Source organism: Dermacentor silvarum, chromosome 4 (assembly GCF_013339745.2).
Source record: "Dermacentor silvarum isolate Dsil-2018 chromosome 4, BIME_Dsil_1.4, whole genome shotgun sequence".
Classification (NCBI taxonomy): Eukaryota; Metazoa; Arthropoda; class Arachnida; order Ixodida; family Ixodidae; genus Dermacentor; species Dermacentor silvarum.
The window spans coordinates 61,176,524-61,201,745 of NC_051157.2; the positions used below are offsets into that span (position 1 = coordinate 61,176,524).

Genomic DNA, 25,222 nt, shown 5'->3' on the forward strand with positions numbered 1-25,222 from the left:
TAAAAAAAGGGGGCTGTGAGCGCCGTATTAATATTGCTCCGGAGCAACGCCCCCGAGTTAATGATGCGTTTAGCCCTTTCCGGTCGATTACGTCTGAGAGCGAGGCTTCTTTCCGGTATTTTCTTTTTTTTTTTCGTCTCAATTCCGGCGAAAGGGTGGAAGCGAAACGCAGTGCGTTAGCCGTGAAAATAGAAAACCGCGCCGGCGGCGAGCGGCAGTAGAGAAAGAATTCGGGCCGCAAGCGGCTAAGCATCCATGCGTAAGTTCATCAACTGCAGCAGCAACGGCGTCATACCGGAACACGGTTTTACAAGACCCTGAACGCTGCTGCGCACGACGAATAATGACTGCTGCGCCGAGCTTGTCTTTCGTGCATGGTAGCGTACGTTAAACGTGGCGGTATTTCTTCGCCTACCTTTCCAGCTGCTCACGAAAGAGAAGAAAACAAACCATTTGCGCTGAAACCGTGTATGAGCTCAGAAACAGTTCCCTACAGCGCGTTTCTCCACTAATAATTTTGCACCGCCCTATAGGTATAGGGCTCGGCTTTGTGGAATTATTCTTAGTAGTAGCAGTAAGATGAAAAGCTCCAAGTAACATGCTGTGGAGTCAATACATGCGCATATTATGATCTCGTATTTGCACATCCAGTGCCGGCACACGCTGAAGAAACAGACGGCTGCTATACAGCTGATGACGTCCAATGCTATGCTGGCCACGGAGTACTGCGCAACAGTCGATCGACTAGCTCTTGAAGTTCGACCAGACGTGCGCTTGATGATCAGCTGATTTCCTTTAATTAGGCTATGGTAGACTAATCTTCTAATTTGTTTGGATTGCGTTGAAACATCTCAGCCTATCGTTTTATTTCTTTTCCTTTCTTTGTTCAACTTTTTATGAGTATCATCTGTTCTTGCATTCTGCAAAGAGTTAAGTGGCCTGAATACGCATGTCACGAGAGATGATGCCTTCGATCGTGCATTGTGGACAGTACTGGATTTCTCGCAATGGTACTGTAGTCCCCCCCCCCCCCCCCCCCCCCCCATAATAACCCTTCACTCCCGCCACACCTTACCTTAACTCTTTGTTAGACTGTTCGCAGTAAAGGTGAGCTTCTTGAACCTCCAAAGTCTGTCCGGTACTTTCCTTGTGAACTCGTCTTTATAGCGTCTGCTTTTTAAGTTAAGATTCACCATATTGGCCCTAGAATACCCTGCTAAACTACAGCGCTCGCGTGAAGTTTGTTTCAGTAATTGCAAAACGAATAACTTTGGCGAGGAAACGTTTGTGCTAATTAAAAGTAAACAAACGCTTAACCACTCCTCTGCGCCGTTATACTTCAGTGGGTGGAGTTGTCTGCTTAAATCATGCTAAAAGCTGCATCTCCTTTATGTGTAAGCACAGTTCGCGCAACAGTGTATATATTAGGGTGACGGCTGATAGGGTTTAAACCATATCAGCCGCCTTGTGCCGTTTTACGTAACAATATGTTTAAAGCCTATCAGCCGTCACCCTAATATTGCTCGTGTCGAGGCATTGCTGTATACAGCTTGAAAAACGGCTAAACCATATGTTTAAAGCCTATCAGCCGTCACCCTAATATTGCTCGTGTCGAGGCATTGCAGTATACAGCTTGAAAAACGGCTAAACCATATGTTTAAAGCCTATCAGCCGTCACCCTAATATTGCTCGTGTCGAGGCATTGCAGTATACAGCTTGAAAAACGGCTAAACCATATGTTTGAAGCCTATCAGCCGTCACCCTAATATTGCTCGTGTCGAGGCATTGCGGTATACAACTTGAAAAACGGCTAAACCATATGTTTAAAGACTATCAGCCGTCACTCTAATATTGCTCGTGTCGAGGCATTGCAGTATACAGCTTGAAAAACGGCTAAACCATATGTTTAAAGCCTATCAGCCGTCACCCTAATATTGCTCGTGTCGAGGCATTGCGGTATACAGCTTGAAAAACGGCTAAACCATATGTTTAAAGACTATCAGCCGTCACTCTAATATTGCTCGTGTCGAGGCATTGCAGTATACAGCTTGAAAAACGGCTAAACCATATGTTTGAAGCCTATCAGCGCGGTGACTTACACCAGAAGCATTGCTCTTTGCTTGCGCGCGCGAGAGAGAGGAAAAGCAGGGAAGTTAACCAGAAGCATGTCTCGGGTTTACTACCTTGCACGTGGATTGGGGAAAGGGCAGTTGCAAAAAGAGAGGAGGAGAAAACAAAGTACCATAGGCGTTCACTGAGCCCGGTGGATTGCAAAAACACACACACACACACACACACACACACACACACACACACACACACACACACACACACACACACACACACACACGCACACGCACACGCACACACACACACACGAATGCTTTAACAGTATTCTGACAGGTTATAGAGTCGCGTCTGTATGTTGGAGGATTGTCTCTTCCGACAGAGGTCGGTCGTCGGAACTTCTTGAGCACAGCGGGCCAACTGCTTATGACGTATCATAGGTTTATGCACTCAGTCCCTTCGCAGCCCGTCCGAAGGCAACGTCCGTTGTCCGTTGGCGTTTCATTTCCGGTCCGGTCTGCGGTAACGACAGTGCCTACTTCTCACACCTCGATAAGTGAGAAAAAGACAGACGGGTGGCGTCGAAAAGATCGACCGCTGTTTGCTCTGACGATAAAGTGTGCGCGCACAGCGCTTGTCGCTCGCCTCCCGGTATACGGACAGAACCGCGCGCGCGCCACTCCCTATAGACGTGGAAACTAGGGCCTACACCGGGAAGCGATTAAGGGTGCGCGGAATCTCGCGTGAAATGCGCCCGGTGTGCGAAATTGAAGGAGAAAGCGTGCAAGAGGGCACAGCGAGAAAGAGTGTTTTTTCGTAAGCGAGAAATATAGATGGAGGTGGGTGGGTTGGCCGGGGAGGGGGTGCCAATTCTATAAGCCGCGAGACATCGGCGATAGATATTGCGCAATGCCACCGCCAACCTACGCGGTGATGAATAAAGGGCGATGGCTCGGCGCGATATGTATTGGTCGCGAACGGCTCATGCTCGCGCAGAACTTCGCACGGAACACTCGCCCGTTGTTGTTTCGCTATAGCCGTATATACGAGATGTATAGGTATACGTACGGGTGTTCAGACGGTGGCGCGCGGGCGTTTTTTCTCGCGTCCCTATCGTTTTTACTTCGCTTTACCCCCTTTGCTCTTTTTTCCAACTCCACGGCTGTGAGCAACAGCGGCCGTCGGAGGCGGCGAAAAATTGTGGGTCGAGCACGTGCGTGCGATCGACGACGCCCTTCCCTAGTTCTCTCTCTCTCTCTCTCTGTATAGTTGTTTATGTTTTGTTCTTCGCTTCCTCCTTCCTCGGCATGTGGTCACTGCTGAGAGAGCGATAAATGCAAAGAAAATGCGTGGGGCGAGTACAAACGCTCGCAACTGTCTCAGGCTATCTGTCGGCTGGCCGCGCTAAGCGTACCGCCCAGGCAATCGGCACGCACATTGCGTTGCACGTGTAGTGAGAGCCAGCCCCCCTTTCGGACGAGGAGAGATTGCTTTGCCGTGCTAACCGTAGGTTCTGCGTGTAAGCTGTTTGAGAGACGGGATTGGTTCGCGGCTACCGCTTCGTTTGTCTCGCGACGGCTTGTCAGTGCTTCGCCTTTCGACCACGCGTTTGCGCGCCATCGCGTGCTTGCGTTGCATGCATTGATAAACCGTTTGACCCTGGCCTCTCGGCGGATTTTTTTTTTTATACGAGAATTCCGCGGGCGCGAAGTTGGCGCCCCGCCCCGTCTTTGCGTCGACACCGATTCGACGACGTGCGATGGTGTGTGGCGCGCCGTTAGCGAGCTCGAGTCTGCATGTAGTGTAGATGCCATGTTGATGCGGACCCTGGGTTTGAAAATGAGTGGATGTTTGCGAAAGTTCGTGCGCTAAATGCGGGAAACAATATGTACCGGGCGTTGCTTCGGGAGTTCCCGGTGATTTGGTTGGAATGCAGAATGCCGGCATGTAGGCCTGAAGATGAAAAGCATTGCCTCGTGGGTGGTCAGCATATAATTGCCATTTAAACAGAACCATCTTAAGCTATGAGTGAATGATGTCAGGTTTATTTGGGTCAGCTAACAAAGCTCATTAATGAACAAAATAGATATCCCCCCTTGCCCCCTATTAAACAAAAATAGAATGTTAAAGGGTGTGTTCTTGCATGTATATCGGCATCTTAGTTTAAGGAAAGACTCGGCGGAAGGTATCCCTGCACAGCTCAAAAAAAAAAAAAAAAAAAGAAAAACAAGTCGTGTTGCCTAGGGACGTTGTAGAATGTGTGGTTGCATGGGTGCTTCAACCAAGAGGAAAACGCAGCTACGTGGGGCGTGTATGCCGCGAGATTGCGTTTCCGCGGTTGCCGTACATTGTAGCAGTCGGCCCAGGCCACACGAAACGAGAATGTAGGTTGCTCGGGTTATTTTCATGCGACGTACGCGCTGCGCAGTATTTCAGACCTGACGTTATTTGCGTGCATCTAAGAAGCTCGCGAAAGAGAGGCAACACTGACCCGGAGGGATACAACGACGTCGAGTATCGTATACAATGCCGAGATCTTCTCGAATTACACTTATCTCTCTTGGAGTGAGAAAATCCGCGCTATCTCGAAGGGTGGGGTTTCGAGCGAAGGAGTAAACTCGGAACAAGATCGCGAGTCTGCTGCAAAATAGATTGCTGGTTGCGAGGTACACTGCGGGCGCCGAGTCTTTCTTTTTTTTTCTTCTTTTTTTATCTCTTTTTTTCACAGGAAGCTCTATTGCAGCCGTATGTGTATCGGGGCCACAGTTTGCGCTTCGTCTTGTTGCACTGGCTACGGCACTAGTGCGGAGTCCTGTCTGCTCATGAGGCGGCGTGTCTCTCCTGGTTTCTTTTACAAACACGAATTACTGGTGCTCTTTCGCAATTAGTGCCAGCCAAAAACTATTAATTATGATAATTAGCAGTGATTCACTTTGTTGTAACGAAGAAGAAAACAAACGAGAAATATTTGTCAAGGTCACGGGGATATATACGGACAGGCACCTAATTTCATTCAGACACCACTGAAGACCCCCCCCCTTCGCGGTGGCTGAGTGGCTACGGTGTTCTGCTGCCGATCACGAAGTCGGGTGTTCGATTACCAGCCGCAGCAGCAGCATTCCGTTGGGAGCGACATGAAAAAAAAAAAAAAACGCTGTGTACTTACATTTGGATCCACGGTAAACAGACACTAAAGGAATACATTAAGTCAAGATAGGTTTATAGATTAGGCTACTGCAATAAGTAACCAATTCATCCTTCGTATAGCCAGTAACAGAGCTTTTGTAAGCGAGAAAATTCCGAAAAGGGTAAATCCAAGTGGCGCCTCCTGTTGTGAACCATGATACCTCTTATGGTAGTCTTTACTTTGGAGCGGCAGGGAGTCAGGACACGTGAGGATCACGTCAACTCGTCCGTTTTGGAGAGGGCGATTCAAATTGAGGAACAACAGCGGTACCTACGGTGGCAATTTTCTACGCGAAAAATTCACCGATGTGAGGCATTGCTTTATAGCGGCTGTGGTTGGGAGTGGCTTTCACGAAGGCGTACTCTGTTTTGATTGGAATCACCGAAAGTGCTGCGTGCGACGCCTGCGGCAGCATATAGAACAGCGAACATTTATTGTCTCACTGCGATTGATTTCAGTCGGAAAGACAAACATTATCTAACGCACTGCCACGACGGGACGATCGGCCATTGTCCGTGCAGCTGCTACTTGAAGACCGTCCCCATCGCTCGTCGGCCCACAAAGCCGTGAATGCACTTTTGTCTTTCTTGAGGGCGACTGGCCTATGTGAACGCCTTTGACTTGCTCGGGTCCTCCGCGTGCGTGCGCGAGCTCACCGTGTCCTTCCTCCCCCCTCACTTCCTCTCTATATCTCATCTTTCTACTCCCTCTTTTGCAGCCCCCAGAGTAGGGTAGCCAACCAGACACATTTCTGGTTAACATCCCTGCCTTCTCTCTCTCTCTCCTCCTCCTCCTGCGCGAAAAACGTCACAACGTCACAACAAAGACAACGATGATAGTATTCTGGACGAATACGGTATCGATGTAACTCCACTTAATAATTTCCTTTAGTGTCCCTTTAAAAAACTACAGGCTGTCGAAGTTAGCCCGTGGATGGCCCCACTAGGCCTCTCATAACCCATGTGTCGCCTCGGGGCTTTAAATGCCGGGAATTGATTTGTCTTGATTTAGGCCACTGAGGACGTTACGTTATTTACGGCCTGCTGGCACTTACGTACATCAGCGCTCTCTGTGCCGTAAGCTTAAGCGAAGTGCCAATACCTGCATGCGCCCCTGTGTGCCCCATATAAACGACATCGGCAAGTGCTCTGAGTGCAGCGCCCGAGATATGTTAACTAGTGTCGGCAGCCCCTTGCGAGGTGCAATGTACGACGTCGTATACGTGGAAACCGTACGCTTCTGAATATTTTCCAATGATTCAGATGCGCATCTGCAGAAGGTGCGCGCTTCATTAGCATAAACGAGCGAGCACTCGTCGTCGGTTGCAGCTTTCTCTGATTTAGATAAGCCGATTCCTCGCCAGTTCCTTGCTAGGCAGCTCGCTGCACGCATGCATTTGGGTGGCTGGCTTCGCTTAGTATTTCAAGTGCGCACGTCTTTGCGTCGTATTTCTTTATTTTTATTGTATATATATATCACAGATTACAGCTGTTGGCGGAATCACTTGGGCGAACAAACACTGCTCACCATCACACGCACAGAACCTGCCACCATACTTCCGCCAATGGACTGCTACTGAGTGTTATTCGGCCGACCACTCACATTTTGCTATCCCGAACTCCTAGACTACCTTCTTCTTCTTTGTTAACTGTGAAATATGAAAAGTATGGCCACTTAAAGAACCAGCTATCCCGAAATATTAGCCGGGGAAAAACAGACATCAGGAAAAGAAAAGAAATGGCACCGGCATTCACGCTTAGAAACGTTGCCGACGCGGTCTCGATACACCACAGGCGGTTTACATTTCCCGTATTTATTCCTGCGTGCGCACCGCGGCTCACAAGGAATCGAAGAATCCCGACTCACTTCCTTCTGCGTTCATGCGAGCAGCATCGCGCCGTCCAACCGTATGCATCGTATGGACGGGCGAAGTATAGCAGAAACGTTCAGGATAGTGTATGAGTACAGAGGTGATGGAGGGGAAGAGTAATTTTGTCGAGTGAAGCCACGAGATTATCCGTATCGTTCCGTTGAAAAAAGTCAGGCCGTATACCTAACAATAGCCGTTACAATCTAGCACTCTCGCTGCAACCGCCTAAGGAACCGGGAAAGAAAGAAACAAAAACAGAAAAGAAAGAGAGAAATAAAGAAAGAAGGAAAGAAAGAACGAACGACATCTCTGACGCCTAGCGACAGCGTTGCGGTGATCTTATAAGACAAATTCGCCCGGCGCAAAGAAAAAGCGCCGAAGGGCGTGCCCGATAGAGTGAAAGAAAGCAATGGGTGCGAGTGCGGGAGAACGAGGTATATATACTATACGTATAGCGGGCTCGGTCACGTATGTATGCTTCCGCTTGAGACGGGGGCCGCCGATATGACGCGGACGCACGTCGGTACGTGTAAAGCACATCGCGCGAAGGCAAGCGGTGGTGACTTTCGAGCGCCGCTCGTAACCATACTCTCTCGGGGCCTCTTCCCTTCCCGGCACGTTTGTGCCGTCCGTGGTCCCGTTTTCAATTACTTTCACCGAAGTGACTTTCCTGCTCCTTTTCATTGGCCTCCCCCTACCGCGCTATCGCGGAAGGCTGTATGCATTTCCTTTTTTTTTCTTTCTTTCTTTCTTTCTTAGTGGTTACTTCTCATTTTTTTCCTAGCTCTCAAATTTTGATCTCATTGTGCAGATAGAGGGAAATTTTTGCTGCGTGTTCCGGCAGCAGGTATTTGTTTGCTTTCAGTGCATCACGAGCATACGCAATAATGACAAAGTGATCTTTTTTCTTGCAAGAGACAAATAGAAAAACGAGAGAGAGAGGGAGATAAATATTCGGTCCTACCTTTTTGGTATTAGAAAGACTAAAATAGATGACGGCGACAGTGCACTCAATTAGCCAATTAGATGAGGTAGTAAGCGTCTTTCTTTCAAGTGCTACTGCTTGCCTGGGGCTTCTTTAGAGAGAGATAGAGAGAGAGAGAGCGAGAGAGAAAAGGCAGGGAGGTCCACCAGAAGCGAGTTTACGGTTTACTATCCTACAGTGGGGTGGAGAATATAGGGGGTTGGGAAGAGTGCAAAGAGAGAGAGAGAGAGAAAAGAAAAAGGAAAAAAAGAAAGGAAAAGAAACACAGGAATAAGTAACAGAAAAGGCGTTCCGATCACAGACGTTCACACAGGCCAGTCGATTTCAAGAAGCGCAGCAGCAAGCTTGCACGGCCTTCTGATGCGATGTTGAGTCGCGTCGATGCTACATATAATACTTGTGTCGTGAGGCCTGCCACAGATGCTTGAATTCAGTGTACTACAGTTTGAATACAAACAAACAAACAAACAAACAAACAAACAAACAAACAAACAAACAAACAAACAAACAAACAAACAAACAAACAAACAAGCAAAAACTGCACAATTGCCTCCAGACATGTCGAACCACGGTAGGTGACTCATCTTGAGGAATGACCTCTTCCTCAACACTCTAGTGCGGGTGTATTGCAGCGTTGGTATCCAAAGGTGTACGACGTGTCCTTAGATTACACAGGGCAGCCCCGTATTACACGCCGCGAAGTTACCCGTGTGTTAAACGAAATACGTTTGGTTGCACCGCTCTTACAGGAGTAAATCGTGGTTGAACTATTAAAACGAGGTTGCGGGCTTCATTTTCGGTGACAGTATGCTCGCGACCATACAACCTCGCTTGTTTGACGTTCTGTTATACTTGTCATGTATGTTCGCACGTTTCTAATTTGCAAATTGGAAGTCAGCACCCCTCCCCCTCAAGCTTCAACACGTTATTTAGTCATGTCAAAAAAGAAACAATAAGACAAAAAAATATAAACGTAGCAATACTAATACAAATGTCTGCCACAACGCCTCCATGAATAAATATCTGCGATCCTTGCTACCCCACAAATATGTCCAAGGAGCACTGTGCGGCACTTAAGGTTAGGGGACTTTCCACCGTGTGCAAACGATGAACACCCGTGCGCGGATGCAAATCACCGGGCGTGAGGCCATTGTAGCGCGCCGTGCGCGCGCGCTATCTTCTATACGCTGCTCTGCCGACCTTGACGCGGCGCGTCTTCGTGGTCGTCGTCGGAGCGCTTCGCTCCGAAAGTTGCGCGTTGCATCGCTGTGTCCTTTCATTATGCATACGGGGACCACCGCCGGCGCGGCTCATCGGTGTGACGCGTATAACAGGCCGGCGCGATGCGGTAACAGGCCGTTCGGCTTCACGCTCCATTGGTTTTTCCGCGCCGCGACGGCGGGACCGGCAGCAGACCGCGAAACCGAACTGCAGCGCCGACCTTAGACGAGGCGCTAGCGAAGACGCCGATGCATTGAAACCAGTCGAGCGAAGCGACGTCGCTTCGGTATAATGATTGCCGTTTATATATATCGAAGGAGCTGACCGGGCGCCAGCTCAGTGATTTCGCGAGACGCGTAAAGTGAATGTGTGTTGTCTGTGTATATATATTTAGCTCGCGGATGCTCTGGGGCCTCTATTTCTCTCCCAGTTTCCTTTTCTTTTTTCATTCTCGTTTCTAGACGCACCAAATAAATCAGCCTTTACTACAGCGCTACTGCCCTGAGGTCCAGACAACCACAACTCCTCCAGAAAATCTTGAGCTGCCCTCATACTAAAATAAGACGTGGCCAAAACGACTTCTGGGTCAAGATATATGTGTCAGAATGGCGGTGCTGTATCAGCCTGCTGTTGAGGTATAGTAGTAAGAGACACAGCTAGAAATATCGACGGGACTTTATTTTCACAAAGGCATCGATTGTTACCTAGATTAGTTCTATATATAGCCTTCTGAATCGTTGACGCATGCTATTAACTTTTGCTACGTAGCTTGTTCTAGCCTAGGGTTTAGGTGCTAAACTCCTGAAGCAAAACAAGCCTTGATATCAAACTGAAACCTGCTGTCGCATGGTCATTCGATCTGGCATAATGGCATGCATATCCGTCCCGAAAAACGAATTGCGACAATGAACCCTTTTCGTGACCATTCTTTTCTTACAGTTGCTGTGTTTAGATGTAACCAGTTCTAGCTCTTCCCTATATAAAAATATTCCTTCTGTATACGCGGTGCCGCCTCTAACAGGACGATACTAGGGCTGACTCTCCCACCTCGTTATTCCAGAGAGCTATAACAGGAGAAGAAGACTGCAGGGGTCAGTAATGCGCATCGTGAAATTGCGTTCTTTTTTTTTTTTTTTTACTTTTGCTTCATATGTTTTCGATGCTTTATTCAGGAGCTCTTGTGACCGTCGGTCTGCACGCTCCGAACAAAGCACGTGTGAACGTAGGTGGCCTTGCATCACAGCGCTCGCCTTAAATATGCTAGAATCGTAGGACGGAACGATGCCAAGATGGAGAGCATTGTACCTTTATCACCTGACCACATTTGGAGCATTGTTTCATTCACTGTGCGTTGGCGAAGCCTCAAGTGCACGTGGGAATAGTCTGTGTGGCCGTTAGCTTTAGGTGCCGAGCTCGTTCTTCCGTGGTAGCAGTTTTCTATATCCCTACTTTATATTTGTGGGGCACTGCTCCTCATTTTTTTTTTCGTTGCATAGGGAAGATGCGTCGGCTTCTGCCTCAAGATGCCTGATATGACCGTGCCAGCTTTTTTTTTCCCCCTTCACACCATGTGTTCCAGTTTGCCGTGGCGTGGCACTTGGGAGTAATCGTTTTGATGGTGGTCCACATTTTCGCTCCTAATTTATGCGATTGCTCCGCTTGCTTGGCCTACGATTCTGCGTTGCGCATGAAAGCAATTTCGAGTGGATGGAAAGCAGAGATGGTTTTGCCCCTAGGCAAAACGGCCCAATTCGCGGAGGCATCATAATTGCGGATTCACTGAGGCCGCTGTGCTATGCGGAAAAAGAAAGCAACACGACTAAGGTGCGCTCCAAGACTATTGCGCGTTTTGTGCACGTGCTGCTTGCTCGAGCAACGGATGCCGAGCGGCAAACTATTAAAGTAAGTACAAAAAGCAGTATTAAATGGCTGTAGTGGTAACTGCGGTATCAGAAAGCACGGAGATCAAAACGAAGATAAAACGGGACACAGCGAACCCACCTCGCTTTGTATTTAGCGCTGAAGTCTCCGAAGCGAAATGATACCTGTATAATTACACCAATCTCCATTTTTTTCAGCACACCCACGAAGAGGTTTATATGCGAAACCAAAGTTTCCAATCGCCGACCTTTACACGCGCAGATCAGCCATAAAAACTCGGTAGTTCGTGCTCTCAGAAGACCAGCTTTGCCTAGAACGTCGTCAGTTTTATCACTTCTAATGATGAGCTATGAGCGAGCTATAGTCTCTTTCATCGGAGGAGAGAGCACTTCATCTTAGGACCGTTGCGCGCGAGTACGAAGCGCACTGCTCCTGTTTCTGAAGTTATTTTGAGCGGAGAACGCGCGATTTCACAACATTATGTCGACGCCCGACAAGCTCACGATGGAAAGGTCTATAGCTATTCTGACCGTATACGCCTAAACTTACCGCAATCAGAGCGTTTCTCTCACCACCATCTGTCTCACGAAGGAAACAATAACAAGCGCCCAGACGACCACAGCGTTCGAAAATGGCACGTTCATTTCTGGGGCTTGCAATCGGGTCGTTTCGCCTTTTCTCGATGAACTAGAACGTGCGTGCAGCTTTACAGGCGAATGGACCGGCGCAATAACCTAACGCCGCATAATAGCGGGGACTTGGCCACAATGCACGTTCGGTCATATAGCGATGCCATTCTGCTGTACGCAGTGCCGCAGGCATGCTTAGACGGAAGTGCACCGTTCGTGCGCGCGTACAAACAAATATATATACATATACATTAATGAGCGCGTGCCAAATACAGGCTATCCTCAAGCGCCTAATTGAAACGTCTCGTACATCACACTGTACGCCACACATCTTATACAGCGTGTAGTGTATACGTACGAGACTGGATCCGTGTTACTCGTCTCTCCTCAGTCACACCGCTCGGCGAAATGCGTTATCGACACAGAAACACCGTTTCACACGAGAGACACGCGCTGCGCGTCGACTTTCTGTCGCGTCTCCGCTCGCTCGCTTTCTTTTATTCTCTTTTCTCCCCACCACCGGAGATGCCGTTTCTTTCTCTCTTCTTATCCTTGCCTTAATCCTCGCCTGAAAATCCAAAGGCCGACCGGATGCGATAAGCGCTGGCTCGTCTATACCGTCGCCCGCTGTGGTGTGTCGCGGTGGAATTTCCGGAGCTTAGGCGTAATTCTGTGTAGCACCCTTGCGATGTGACGTTATGTGCTCAATTTCGATGAGGGCGACATCCTCGTGATGCAATCGCGCCGTTGTCGTTGTCCCCGGGTGCGTAGGCGTGCGGATCTAGCTTCTTCGCAGCGGCGTGGAATTTCACCGCAACGTATACGTGACGGAATAATGGTTAAATAAACCAAACAGTTATGTGTGCTGCGATATACGTTCCCGCCTTCGCAAAATTAGGTAACAAGGTCTAACGCGAACACTATCTGTTAGGCCACGCCGCAGGACGTTGTAAATAAAGCCACCCGTCCGGTGTGCTGGTCGCGTCCGGGGCTTTCAAATGGTGGCGCGAGGGCTGTGCTTACGCAGGTTGGTGAAAGAGGGTTTAACACAGGAGAGGTGGGTATGGGTTGGCCTGAGCGACATGCCTCTGCCGTAATCTTGGGAGAGCGCACTGCCGAACGACAGGGGCCAGGAGAATAAGGCTTGGCTCTGATGTACCATGGTACTAGCCTATTCGGAGATTGACAGGAGGAGTACGGCAGACATAAGCGAGATGATGAAATAACTACACGATGTATTGTTAATCACACGTCGTTCATTCGCTCTTTCTTTGCCTGAGAGAGAGTGTCATGCATAGTATGTAGCCCTAGTGCTCCAGAATATTTTTTGAGGATATTTAGTTAGGTGTTGCGGTATGTTTCTGTCGGAGAAAATTAAACATGCAGAACATGCAGCGATTCCGAGATTTCTGCTGAGGCGCTCTGTGGTTGCACTGCTGTGGCAGCTACAATCTCCGGAGTCCTCGTTTAAGTGTTTCTGACGTGTAGCAGTGCTCTAGAATCAATTCGATCAGAAATGTATGAGCTTTTAGTCATATTTGTAGAATAATTGTCAATCCGCATTGCATCGATATCTTTCCTCGAGGAGACTTTCTAAAACTTTGTTATAGCTTGTCAGCACCCATATTTGAACCAAGCATTAACGCAATACCGAAGACACAGTCATGAGACCACCCAAAATTGTAACTGCAACACACTACAGCACACAAAACTGTAAGTGCAACGACCATGCTCTACTTTGCTGCTCGTGTAAAAACATTGCAAGCAGCATTCGTTAACGTACAGTGCCTGATTATTCTTCCGGTCCCTGAGGCAGGAACACTCGTGGAACACAAGAAGGTTTCTAACGTGCTGTGGTTGAGCAGCACGTCACAAGGCGTCGCGATCAGCGCTGATGCTTCTGCGTATATTTCCAGGTGTTTGAGTATTCGGTAAAAGGTAATAGCATACAGACGGGGCTAAAGCTAATTAATGTTCCTGTCAGTTTGTTTAAAACTCTTCCGCGCACTTTTCTCTATATTTTCTTGGGCGGAAAGGCTAAGCGTTGCTTCCTAAAAGAGTGAACCATTCACTTACTAGTGAGCACTGTCGTTTGCTACTTTCTTTCCTTCAAGTCATTTGCTATGTTTCACTCCTCTTCAGGACCGGAAACGAACAGCCCAGGCGCGGATCCTTCATCGGTTCGAACACCTCTTTGCGAGTCAAAAAGCCCGTCTAGCGGTAAGGCGCTGCTCCTACGCGGCTATATTGGCTTTAGCTATCTCGTAGACTGGTTTCTCTTTTAATTCAGAAGGACTGGAAATTGATGACAATGGAAGGTATTGGTCACTGGGCTGCCACACTCTCGCTAATGGAAGAAGAGGACTCTTTTGCTATCCTTGTCACTCGCAGCAGAAGTGGGGTCTCACTACTGCTCCTGCACTCGAGATACAAGCACTAAAGGAAGGGGCGTGTACGTACGTGACGTCGAACGTTTCGGGCGAGGAAAACCCTTCCACTGTCTGCGCTACATTGAGCGGCGCGAGATGAAACCGCCGACGACACTGCTGTTAAATCGCTTATCAACGGTTGCTACGTGCGACCTTTTTTTTTTTTTTCTGTCAGAAGTCAATGTTTTCAGGCACTTTGAGCGGAGAGAAGGAAACGTAAAAAAAGAAAAGCGGCAGAATTTTAAGGACGCTCTAGATTCAAAGCGTTTCCTTATGTGCTACTAAGATAAAGTGAGCTAAACACTTTGGCAGGTCACTGCGGACGAGACTGAAATGCATGAAATGAAGTGAGACATTGGAATGCAGGAGGAACGCGTTCTGTTCGCTGCCTACAAAGCCGGTGTGTCATCGTTATTGTCCTTCAGCACGAATTACGTCGAACTTTGCCAATAGCATGTTCCTGGAAGAAAGTGCGCTTCTGAAAACTGGCCATACGATACTCCTGATGAATACGTTGCTCGCCAGTGACAGTAACACACGAAACGTCCCGTGTTGGTATAGACGTTGTAGGAGACGTCCAAGGCAAACGTATATCTGGGTGTGCGTGAGTTTGCGTGGGTCCGTCTGTGTGTATGTGCTTTCATATAATAGTTCATTCGCGTTAGCTGCGGTGCAAAAAAAAAAAATGAATAGCCTACAGTTTCCAAATTGCGTGGAATTTTTCTTTGATTGCTGTTTCCTGCAATCATATTTTCATGTGGTCCGAAATACTAGAGAATTTGTCAGGAGCGCAAATATTTTATCGTGACTCTCATATCTCCAAAAGCGATTAAAAGTGCTCATAGCCCAAACACGGAACTAATCACACAATGTTATTGAATAAACGCGTTGCGTACAGGAAGTTAAACAAGCACGTTCAGAATTATGACTGGATTTCGGCCTGATTCTTCAGTTGATATAAGTTAGCGACGCTTAAAACATGTTCAAGTGTAACAAAAGAGCATCTATACGAGCCAAAGTCGTGGTCAGTCCTGTGGCTTCCTTAGAAAACTGACCAACTGTCCCACAACAAGCACCGAATAGATTACTAATAATTCTCATTTTATTACGCAGCTAATAAAAATGGAAATAGCAGGCACAATTTGATCCGCCACGTCATTTAAATGATAAAATAAAACAAATCATGATCCCACATATGAGCTATTGAATTGTGCTGAACGCCACTTGACCTTTTCTTTGCGCCGTCGGGGTACTGACACGTACAACCAAAGAAGTTATTATTTTTTCAGTGTTTGTGTTGTCACCTAACGAAGCTGTATATGCTAGGCAGATATGTGTATCGGCTTTATAAATATGTCTTGTCGATGTAGCATTAAACTAGTGTTGTGTCGCTATTCTCTATGCCGACTACCGGCCCACACATTTCCCTTTCTTATTCTTCTCCTCAACCTTACATGTTGTATTTTTAGGTAGATGCGTTGGAATATTATTTACTCACTCAATAAACTTCAGTTAACCGTTGAAAAACTTTTCTCTACATTTCTTTACCCGGCGGTAACATTCTTGACGAAGTAAGGCGCGAAGTGGTGATGCCACAAGGCAGCAAGACTTCACGCCCAACTGCGGCATACGTCCGCCCATGCGGCACAATAGGAGATGAGATGGCAGATTCGCGGAAACAGAAGGGAACGCGCGTATGCAGGTACGTAAAGTCAGCAGTGTTACACAGTGTTGCACGTACTGTCGTCCGCATGCTTTCAGAAGCTCTGTAATTTTTGTTAAGTGCGTAGCATACATCAGAACGGCGCCTAGTGCGTGGCGCGTACGTAGGTGTTTTGAGCGCTTTCCGTGGTGTCACAATGCTGCCGTCGTAGTTCCGTTAAAACAGCCGTTCTCTGACTGGAACGACCAACGTCCGGCAGTGCGGCTGAAATTTTAGGCGCTAGAAACATCGTATCCATATGCGCGCTCTAAGTTTCATTAGCAGGGTAGTTTTGTGTCACTCCCTTAAAGGTAAATGACGTAACTTGACGGCAACATTATGTCACTGCTGCATGCCGCCGGCTGCGCTTGCGCAGTTACGGTAATGACAAAATGCAACGCTATAGCTAAAATACTCAAACGAAGTGATTTCATCGCTGTGCAAAATAGCGTCTCCCACGGAGCGGAATCGATAGCCATCGATATGAAAGCTTTCGCCTTCGACCTCTCGACCGCGTGTCCTACCCTCCAAAGATGTACTCCACCCCCGAAGGCGAAGTCAGGTAACACGTCGTCTTCGTGTTGAGGAGCGTGTGAGCTGCGACAAGAAAAAAAAAAAAAAACGCTATCCACACGTTGGGTTGGCAACTGAGGCAGCCGCAAGTCTCTCGCACTGGGTGCTTTGTGAAGGCGGCGAATTTGACTGCGGTGACACCCATTGGCCGCTGCGTGGTTTCTCTGCCACGGGGGGCTGAGGGGGGGGGGGGGGGGTAACCTATTCCACGATAACCTATTTCCAGTGGCCTCGAAATTCGCTAGGCTAATCGTCCCACGGACGACGGCTTCCGCCGCTCGCCGCTGCGCTTCGGGAGCTTCAGGGAACGCTGAGCGCGTTTTCTTGCTTTTTTGTTTTTTGTGGTTTTATTTCTGTTCTCCATCCTTTCCTGGCAGGCCGTGACGTCGGTGGGTGTACGTGAAAGCACGCGACGCACGTGCGCGCGCTCAGCGTAACGCCCAGCTGTTGTGCGGCGAAGAGCGTGAAAAATTGGATTGCCATAAGTCCCGATGACGGAGAATTAAGTCCACAGTACACGGACCATTTGGAGTGTTACCATGATATACTGTTAGCATGGTAGTTTTCTAGCTGTAACAATGTACGGAGCTACTGTTGATGTGTTTGCATGGCAATTGCTGTAGAGGCACGTTCGGTGTCCCACGGCCATGCTATATTTCGACATCACTGCTCACAAAGTTGAGAAATTGTTTGCATAACGTCCAACAAGGTGACGCCCATGACCCGTAGATAAAATAGTCGGGTAGCTCATAACCGGATTGTTGTTTTGGCTCGTAAAACCCCACAATGTTGAGGACAGTCTGTAGATTGCGTAAAAAGAAAGGGGCGAAAGAAGACGGTGAGTCACACGCTATGCTTGAAAGGGCCTATGCTTCAACCAGACTTCCAAGTTGAAAACTTTAATTAGGCGTTCAAGTTGAAAGTCAATATAGTGTTTCACCAATCGCTTAATTCTTATGTCGATGTCTCTTTCCGCTATTACAATCTAGTTTGCTGTATCTCATTGAGAAACTATTTCAATCTACAGTACATTTTTTATATACCAAGTGATAGCTGAACTGTAGAATCTTCTTGTTTTGTTCTTTAGAAATCATTGTACTAAAATTAGCCCACAAGTAGAAAGGGTCGCCTGAGCATCTTAACTCTCATTATTATTGTGGACTTGTTCTAGGGCTATCGTTGTTGGTATGAGTCAGCAGCCGCTATGGTCCATTAGCTGACGTGGAACGTCCAGCCGCGCTGGCGGCTTCATGAGAAATGTGAAGTGAAAACGAAAAGTCTAAATAAATGAAATATAATAAATATAAAAAGAAATCATTAGTACTGATATGCTAGTGCACGACATAGCCCACGGTTCGCTTTGGAGCGTCAAACATCAATAATTGTTAACCATTTGCATACATTCGAATGCCGCGTATTACTGTTATTGGGATCTTTACTTGTACAGTCGTCGTTTCAATGAACCATTAAGACCGAAGCCGCGTAGCGCCTATCAAGTTGAAACAATTGCGTAGTTGTTTACGTTCTGAATAGCTTTCCCGTGGAATCATCACAGGGAGGCTGGTTTTCTAGTAGAGCGAGTACATTTCATGCTATGGATTTTCGAGTCAGCCCACATTTGATACGCAAAACTGAAAATAAATTACAGTATTTTACGTTTTGGTCTCTTACGGACCATCTGTATTGAAATATTAAGGGAGTTGCTTGTTGAGATTCTAATGGGCCATGTTGATAACTGTGAAGCTCGCTTTCCCGCAGCGCGCCACCGCCTGAAATATGGAGGCTGACACATTGCCGAAGATGCGGCTAGGGTCGCACCAGTGCACTATTCCTGCTCTTGTGGGCACCTTGCCATGCAAAAAAAGAAGCAAGAAGAATGCAGAGGCCGCACACTTAGCCATCATAACGCGTTGACCGCGATATTTTGGACAATGGTGCGTCGAAAGAAAAGCCAGCTTTTCAGTTTTTCTTAAGAAGTTTATTAGCAGATGAATAAAGTGACCATCCAAAATTAATAAAATAAGCCAAGTAAGACTGCCATAAAGTAAGGCTATACCAAAAGCCAAGGGATTATAACGGTCACGCACCGAGTTAACTGCGTGGGAAAGTGAGCTCAGCGCGAGGAGCGAGCGATGAGCTCTGCGTTGTGCAAGATTGTTACGTGTTCGCGCAGGCCACCCACGGTATATGCGTATATACTGGCGAAAGGAAACTATCCAGAGGTGTTTGCTAGCACGCGACCAGCGGATCACCGTTGTTCAGACTTCCTTGACCGAAAGGCACAGACATGCTGCTAGCACGCAACCAATATACAGAGAATATATTTTTCTTTCTTTCTCATAGTCACTTTTTTTGCGCTGTTTTCACCAAACGTAGCTCTTTGGTTACGCAGTCCGCTTCAAAACTACTCTTCTTATTTTCTATTTTCCTTTTTCGATCGAGGTTGGCGTGTCGTAGTGTCATTGTGTTGGAAGACTTCAAACACGCCGTTCGTGAAAGTTGACCTACCGTGGTCGCCAACCAGTTCCCACTACTGCAGCGCCGATAAGCTGTTAGGTATATCTCACGAAAAACACACACTATCTATGCGTGTATCTCGTGAAATGCAATACAAAGATGCTGCCAAAAGTAATGGAAAAGATGGCGTTGCTATTTTGAGCTTTTGTAGGAGGTTCGCAATCTCCATGTGGGCAGATGTAATCCGCTCTTGTTGAGAAGCAGACAATGCAACGAGCCATAATACGCGGTTCTCGCAAATGCAGCTACTTACTGCTGTTCGTAGCAGTAACAAGGGAAATGCCTGCGCTTACTTAACACAACAGTCTAGTCGGTGGGTGTAATTAAAGTTAATTATCCTCTGCTGCGTTTAAGTACTATCTACTCCAGGCTCTTGCTAGCACTAGGCCGTAAATTATTACGTCTACAAGGCAAAAAAGGCGGCAGCACTTTCATCGCCCCTACATCTTTTATTTTTGCCTTCAAATTCCAGGTTCACGTTGCGCAGCCTACAACACTTCGTTAACCAACGGGCGCAAGTAAATTATCCTCGAGTCGGCGTTGTGCAGGTTAGGCATTTTTTCCCCCCTCATTAGAAGCCTCGCGTAACATAAAGGTCACTGAGCTGCTAAGCAAAGAGAAAAGGGGGTTCAAAAGCGCCGTTTATACGGCGTTGCAAGAGCGAACCAAACTGCTTACGACCGTGGGGGGGTCTCCGATGGGGCTGGCCAGTGCAAAACGGTTGACCGACAGCGCATGCACGCGGACGTCGTCTCGCGAAACTCGCAGACCAGCCGAGTTGCGGAAGTGAGACGCAGGAAGTGTTTGACGGAGCTGCGATTCATGAGTGGTGTATGAGTGACGTGTGCGCGAACGCTGAGACATCTAATCCCATTAGCCATATGTTCTTTGGGTATAAAGACCGTGGGAAGCCGTGCTTTGTTCCCTCTCTCACTTTTGTCGCCGTGTTTGTTTCAATGACCGATTCATTCGGATGTATAATTGTGAACGTTGACAACTATATCGTGGTTGTTTTCCCCACGGATGATAAAATGTTTAATGGTTAAATAATGCATCAATAGATCGAAGGCGAGAATTCCGTCAACAAAGCAGTTTTTTCAAACGTGCAGTTTCAGTGGCTTTTCTGCTACATATATTCATTAGTACACACCGATCTGCTCTTGTCGTCGAACTGTACGACTGATTTATGCGTTGACGTTTAATCAGGCATTACATCTTCGCAAATCTTTACGTTCTCTCATGTTACAAGAGCAGCCGGCTCGAGTACTAACTTACCTTTAATACTTTTAGAATACTTATTGTTAATTATATTCACAGCTAATGTCAAACTGCTTCATTATCTTTTTGAATCAGCTGGGGGCTGGAGAAAACAAAAATGGGAATGGAGTCTTGGCGTTGTAAGAACATTCTTTCTCTCGTTTTACAACGGTGCTAAATCGCCGGCCCAGTGGCGACTTCACCGCTGAGGCTTTACTTATCAGCGTCGGAGAGGAATGCGGAATGAAGAAAAAGAAACAAAAAATTTTATATGTCTGTCAGGGGCGACCTCCGCTCCGAAAGTCGCATTCCTACTGTCGTTCGACCTCTTTCCGTTGTTTCGTCCACCTTCCGTATATACTGCGCCCGCCGCGACCCACTCCCTTCAGTTTCCTTTCCGCGACCGTCACGGCGAAGGCGTGACCGCAAAGCGGTGACAGCGCGGAAGCCGACTTTCGCTTTTCCCAACTGCCGTGCAACGACAGGTGGGCGCGAAGCGCGCGCGACCTTGTCCATCCCAAGTCAACGACTCCACGCCTTGTACGAGCAGCTATGCGCCGCGCAAGGGAGCGGCTTACTCTTGAAGCGATTATAACCAAATAGGGCTGGAATTTAGGGACCCTACCTCTAGCACCTCGTGCACTTTATTATTAGCGTAGCCTGTTTCTTCAGCTTATTATGTTGAGAGTATCAATTATTAGCGAGGACAACTTATGCGCCTTGCAATTGTCCTTGAAGCGATATATCGGGGTTCTCACACCAGTAGGCGTGGCGATCACAGCGTTTCAGTGAAGTTCTAAATGGGCTCCGGAGTATGATAGGCTAGACATTCTAAACAAGACAGGTGCGTCTTCTTCGTCGCGTTACTTCTAACAAATTTCACTAGGCGAACAGGAGCAATAAAGCGCTAATCTCCTGTACACTCTAAGGGTACAACTAAAGCCATGTGAAGTGCATCCCCTGCGTATAAGTTACCGGTGCGGTGTCGACATGCTAGCCGCATAATATAATATATTGCGTAACCTTAATTATTGCTCTGGACTTGCGAGTAGCCTTGCTTAGATTACTTATTCAACTTTTGTCTGTCTTCTGAAATGATAACTTATGAGCAACAACAATGCCGGAAAGCCACGTACCAAAATATAATGTGCGGCGCTTATGTCGTCAGCCGCTATAACGGTGAGGGTGGTTTGTGAAAGGGCACCGATGAACACAGGTGTGACGTCATCGCAAAAGGCCTGATAGTACGCTCACGGCCGCTGTATTAAACGAACCGCAAAGGCGTTTGTCGTAGTCTACTAAAAGAGCGTCTCTTCGACACGAGATCAATGTTTAAGACGATTTTAATTCGAGTTTACAGTGCAGCTGTTTAACGTGATAGCGCAGAAGCCTCGTATTGGTTCCAAACGAATACGCCCTGCGTATCTGTATGCAACACAAAAGCTGGGCTAAACACGAGTAGATGAGCTAGCGCAACCACTCGCAAAACTTACAAACTAAAAACACTGATATCGTGAGTTTCTGTCGACTAAAACTAGACCAGTTTGTATACAGAGCTTCAACGTCAAGAGCGTCGCATTGGCGACGATTTCGCGCGTGCTCGTTGGAGAATAACCCTCGCGTATCGTCAGCGCGCCTTCTCGCGCTCTTCGGGGCGCCGCGCTTCGCCGAAGATGTCATTGCCGGTTGCCGAGCGCAGTTTAGTTCGCCCGCGTCCTTACACAAATCGGCCTCGTCGATGCGAATACGATGACGGCGGCGGGCCCCACACGCGCTAAGGACGACAACGTTCGCATCGCGCCTTCGTGAAACGTGTATATACGACCACACCGCTCCGGGTGGGGGGGAGGACATTCTCTCTCTTGCCAACCCGTGTATGCTATGCCGCGCTCTATACAGCTGAAAAAGAAACGCCGCACTTCGTCTTTGCGGAACGCTCACCGGCAGTTTACACAAGCGACGCCCCACTTCTCTCCCGCGCGCGCGCGCGCGCGTCTGTGCGTCTGTGCGCGCGCGTTCAGTCGTGTGTCTATCGTGGTGGAATCTCGCGAGAGAAAGCGCCTCGAGAGACGAACAGAATGCGGATCACTCCTCCACTGAGGAAACTGGCCGCGATCGCGACAACGGCGGCAGCGCGACCGAAGCGGCTCCGATCGAGGCCTGCAGCGGTGCGCTTGCGCCTCCGCGCTGCTGTTTGTTGGCTGTGTTTGGCTGCTGCCGTTGCCGCTGCCGTGACTGCGTCGTCCGCCCGCCACCGATCGGCAGAACAGGTTCAGCGCGCGCACGTCGGATTGAAGCAGCTGAAGCGCCCGTATCTTATCCCTCTCAACTATATATACGGCCGCCCCCTTGCGCGAGCGAGCGTGTTTCTTGGCTTCGCGGTCGTGATCAGTCGGTCTCGCTATTTCCTTTTGTTTTCGGGTGCGTCCTTGCATGGTCCGACACGAGGGAGGCGAAATGGTTGGACGTGGTCGACCGAACTATCTCTCCACCACGTTTTCCACCAGGGGAGTAACAGTTTAGAGAAAATGGTCTATGCAAACGACTCATTTTTCTTTCTTTTTTTTTTCTACTCCCGTATAAGTGGACACCGCCTCCATCTCTACAAAGCGTGTAGCTGTCCCCTAGAAAATCCAATACCAATGTTGCGCTTGCAGTTACGGCTTCGAGGGTTACTGCTGACGCACTGTCGAGCAAAGATTCCCTGAGGCAGATTATTTCCCTAGGATCGCCATTAGTGACGCTCTCCGACGAACTCAATGTCGAAAAGGTAGTCAGAATCCGATTTGGAAAAGCGTCGCTGGCCCATTTTGGCAACCTATATTTCGGCCTCTCTGCGTGTTCATCATTTCTTCTGGCCTGAATAGCAGCATATTTAAGGTGATAGTTGCTAAGGCAGCGCACAGACAATGATCTGCACTAGAAGCTGAACACTTCTGTTGGAGCTATATAAGTGGGGTCATCCTGGTTTCGGAATGGTTATTCGCACGCGACGTCCACAAAGCTGATGCCAGATATTTCGGGGCTTCAATACTTCAGTGCCCACGCCAACATTATTTTTTTTCTGCATTGCGTTGATCTGGAGCAGCGAACGAGCCAGCTCCATGTTTAACACTTCTGTCACTAGCGCTGTTCACTGTAAAAATACTTTTAAAGAAGGGCAATGCTTCTTTACAGAAGCTTGTGCTAAACTGATTCTGCCAATCACTACTTTTTCACTGTCGCGCTCGAGGCAAGAATGCTTACAATAGCGGTCGTATCTGCGAAACACCTTCACGGCAATGCCAAATCCCTTAGAATATAATAGTCTCCCGCGCTTTTTTTGCTGGTATTAGCGCCGTGAAGAGCGCGATCTTATCAGCAGTTGCCATGTTGCGAACGCTTTCCCGCACTGCACACCTGTCAAAGTGAGAAAATCGCTTGCAGTGCAGAACAGCTTTGTAAGACACAAACATCCGAGCCGACGGATTCCCGTCGATGAGTCCTTCCTACGCCTACTAGAGCCGCTTCTGCCCCTATACGATTGTGGCAGCATATAACGGTAGCTTGCGCTGTCTTTTCAACACGCCATCGCTTCTGTAGCGCCGCAGCGGCTTCCTTCCCGCCCACCCTGTCAGCTCCTTGGCGTCGCCTCGGCCATGCACACGCGCCAAATAACAGTGGTCGGGTTCTTTCTCGTCCCGTGAAATCCCGCTGGCCGAGCCGCAGGCAGGGCTTCTGTTATGCGAGCGAGCGCGCGGTTCGGCATCACCTCTCGCCGTCACTGCGGTGAAGCGGGCGGTATAGCTGCCTTGTGCTGTCAGCGAACGGCGGCTGTGGCGGCCGCGGCGGCGGCTTGGATGATTCGAACGATTGGTCACGGTCATTGCCACGTAGCACGCGGACGCCGCTGCATCGTCTTTACCTGCGCGCCTTTCCTCGCGTCGTGCCGGCAACATGCAGTGCGTCGCGGCCGGGTTGCGCCCTCGCTCGCGTCTTCTTCCTCGCAATTTCGTTCGTCTCTTTCATAGCGCTCTCGCGGCGCTGGACTGCGGGGGTTCTATAAATCCTCTTCCATGATGTGTAGTTAGGCGACGCGCCCTCGCTGCCACCTCCTTCCCGCTTTCTGACGTCGTTCGTCTCTCCGCGCGCGGCCGGATCGGAGAAGTAACGCCGGGAGAAAACGCGAATCTTGCAAATTGCGAGCGCCTCTCTCTCCCTCTCGTGTTTCCGCGGCTTTTGTCGTCGTCGTCGATGCTTGTTTGGCGCGCCATCGTTTGTCGGCGGTGTGTGAGAAGGAACCTGTTGAAGCATCGGCGCTCGGCTGCGTCGTCTCGAGAGGGAAGAGCGGAGACGCAAAATGCTGCCGTCGAAAGGTGAACCACTCTGCGACCCCGCGCGCGCGCGCGCGCGATGACGAAAGGAGACAAGCTGTGTGCGCGCGCGAACGTTCTTCCTGCCGCCGGGCGCGCGCAGCGCTCGCGCGTCTTTTTTTTTTTTTTCTCAATGCACGAACGAAGAACGTAGGCTGGGTGAAATCGGCCAAGAACACTGTATCAGTTCTTATGTCTTTTTTTCTTTCTTTAAGTGAGGGTATTTTCGGGCTGCCATGAACTGTTTGACCGAAATAGAGAGGCTGAAATAAAATGGAATGCTACCTCTTGTGGTGACCAAAGAAGCGCACTTCCTTACCTCCCTCAACGCCCCCTTTGCTTTTGGAAACGAAGTAATATTTCGAGGACATAGGCTAAAATACCATGGCATTTTCCTGACTTAGTTTCGCTAGGCGGGGGATGCTGGGATCGGTAGGAGTTTCCCGAGCCCTTGCGGTAGCTATAGTATACACATACCTTTTTTTTTTCTTTTTACTAGCGAAAAATCTCCAGATAAGCCTTGGTGGGTTTACAGATGAACCTTGGTGAAGC

General features: G+C 48.5%; 1 protein-coding gene across 1 annotated transcript in view; it reads right to left on the reverse strand.

Moving 5' to 3' along the window:
- LOC119448634 (peroxidase) overlaps positions 1-25,222 on the reverse strand; it is a 177,238-nt gene that overhangs the window by 150,718 nt on the left and 1,298 nt on the right. The window lies entirely within an intron of this gene.